The sequence below is a fragment of the Octopus bimaculoides genome, chromosome 15 (assembly GCF_001194135.2).
Source record: "Octopus bimaculoides isolate UCB-OBI-ISO-001 chromosome 15, ASM119413v2, whole genome shotgun sequence".
Classification (NCBI taxonomy): domain Eukaryota; kingdom Metazoa; phylum Mollusca; class Cephalopoda; order Octopoda; family Octopodidae; genus Octopus; species Octopus bimaculoides.
Window position 1 is genome coordinate 45,962,088 of NC_068995.1, and position 2,847 is coordinate 45,964,934.

Consider the following 2,847-nt stretch of genomic DNA (forward strand, 5'->3'; position numbering starts at 1 on the left):
GTGTGTGTGTGTGTGTGGTGGGTGTCTATGGGCGTAACAGCAAGCCCCCACCGCCCTATACACCCCTTGTATTTGTTGTCGTTCGGGTAATTTTCTTAACAACAGCAACAACAACAATTGCGTCGGCATAAAAGGAAGAGGAGTTGTTGGTGGTGGCGGTGGTAATGATGTGGTTGCTGATAGTGGTGGTGGTGGTGGTGGTGGTGTTGGTGGTGATGCCGATTATAAGGGCAGGGATGGTGGTGATGGTGATGGTGATGGTAGTGATGACGCTGGTAGAGGAGGTGATCGTGAGGATGGTGAAGATGGTGGTGGTGTCGACGGTAATAATGTCTGGCGACGGCGATAATGGTGGTGATGCTGGCGGTGGTGGTGATAGTGCCAACGTAGGTGGTAGTGGTGGTGGGTGTCAGCTACGGTTGTAGTGGTTTTGGTGGTGGTGGTGGTGGCACTAATAGAAGTGATGGTGTTTATGATGGCAGTGGTGGTGGTGGTGGTGGTAGGGAAATGATAATGACACAACTACGACGACGACGACGGCGACGATGACGATGATTATGATGATGATTATGATGATGATGATGATGATGATGATGACGACGACGATGATGATGATGATGATGATGATGATGATGATGACGATGATGATGATGACGATGATGATGATGATGATGATGATGATGATGATGATGATGATGGTGATGATGATGATGACGATGATGATGATGATGATGATGATGATGATGATGATGACGATGATGATGATGATGATGATGATGATGATGATGATGATGACCATGGTAGTGGTGCCGGTGATAATGATTATGGCGGTGTTGAGATGTTGATTATGATGATGACGATGTCGATGATGATGATGATGATGGTGATGGTGGTGGTGATGGTGGTGGTGGTGGTGGTGGTAACGACGACGACAACAACGATGATGATAATGGTGATGATGATGGTGAGGATGACAATGGTAGTGGTGGTGGTGGTGGTGGTGATAATGGTGATTGTGGTGTTGGTGGTGGTGACGGGGATAATTGTAATGGCGGCGTTGAAAGAGATGATGATGACGATGATGATGATGATGATGATGATGATGATGATGACGACGACGACGACGACGACGTGGTGATGACAATAAATGAATAACAACAAGAATAACAATACAAACAGTAACGACGCTGCTAATAATAGAACGGTGACCTTTCTGTTGACCCATCTACCCGTACGACCTTACAACTCTCGAAGCCCCCTACCCGGACACCCCTCTACTTATTGACACAATGATATAGTGGGTGGAGCCACTTGGCTTAATCGGCCACAAATCACTAGTTTTCAGACAATTAGACTTCTACTTCATACCCGGGCAGAATTAACACCCGCTTTATTTCATTTTACTTTATTTCATTTTATTTAAGTATTTAAGGTGAGCAGATTCATTAAAGTAGACGACAGTTGTTCTCTCTCTCCTTTCCTCCCCCCTCTCTCTCTCCTTTCCTCCCCCCTCTCTCTCCTTTCCTCCCCCCTCTCACTCTCACACACACACATACTTTCTCCGCCTGTCTCTTCTCTTCGCAGCCCAGTGAAATTGCTGTTTATTCTGTCTTATGAAAGGTTTGTTCACCTTTTAAACTGTCCCTCTTTTAAACTGCAATATTTACTAATTTTTCTCCTTTCTTCTTTTTAGTCGCACATGTCCTCCCCTTTTCACTGTCCCCTAGTTTGGAAGTTAAGCCTGTTTAGCTGTTGGCAAAATTGTTCTTCAATGCCCAATGCCTTCTTTAACAATTCATGCTGTTTATTTTTAATGTCCCCTCTTATCTGTCCCCATTCTGTTGTTATTCCTTTTTACAAAGTGTCTTTTTATTTCCATTTGTCCACTTCACCTGTTTCCGTGCCTTTAGATGTCTGTCTCCTTTAAACCCGTCTCATTATTCCCCCACCACTTCTTAAATGTTTCCACAAGCACTTCTTTATTTTTCCCATGTGACTTCCAGAATAATTTTTCTAAACATGATTTATCAACCATTTTCATTATATGCTATAGCATTCGCAGAAAGGTTAACGCATTGGACAAAATAGCTTAGTTGCATTTCTTCTGTTTCTGTATGCTCTGAGCTCAAATTCTGTTAAGGATAACTTTGTCTTTCATCCTTCCGGGTTTTATTAAAATAAGGTACTATTTTAATACTGGATTCAATTACTCTTACTCGTACAATTCTCATCTATCTGATGTGAAATATATTCAACTGATTTTTGATTATCAGTAAAGAGGATGGAGCTTGTTCATTCTTATTAATGACATTGCCCCGGTATGACCACAGCATCTGGTAGGAAGAAGCAGATGTAAAAAAAAGAAATCTCATAAATCGCTCTGAATTATGCATTCTACCACCCTTATTGAGTACGCTATCGTTCGTTCTCTATATAAATACCAACACTTAAATTGGTACTACCTTTGTCGATCTTTGTTCAACGAATGGTTGAATAAATCTAATGAAGAACATACACAAACATAATATGTGATGAAGGGACAATAGCAATTAAATATATGCAACATATGTTACAATAGCAAGGTGTTTTATTCATAATTCATGCATTACGTCACACAAAAACGCATCCGATGGGTATCATGTCATGATATAATAGAATAAGCTGCAATTGAAATTGATTAAGCAATTAATTTATGAATGTTACTACAGTGTAAACTGCTTTTCAATTACATACTAGAAGCTACCGAGTTAATAACCACGATCCAAATCATTTGATATGTATGTCTGTGTGTACATATACATACATTCAATTATATATATATATATATATATATATATATATATATAT

General features: G+C 40.4%; 1 protein-coding gene across 1 annotated transcript in view; it reads left to right on the forward strand.

Annotated features, from left to right (window-relative positions):
* LOC106874437 (retinal homeobox protein Rx1) overlaps positions 1 to 2,847 on the forward strand; it is a 58,139-nt gene that overhangs the window by 54,022 nt on the left and 1,270 nt on the right. The window lies entirely within an intron of this gene.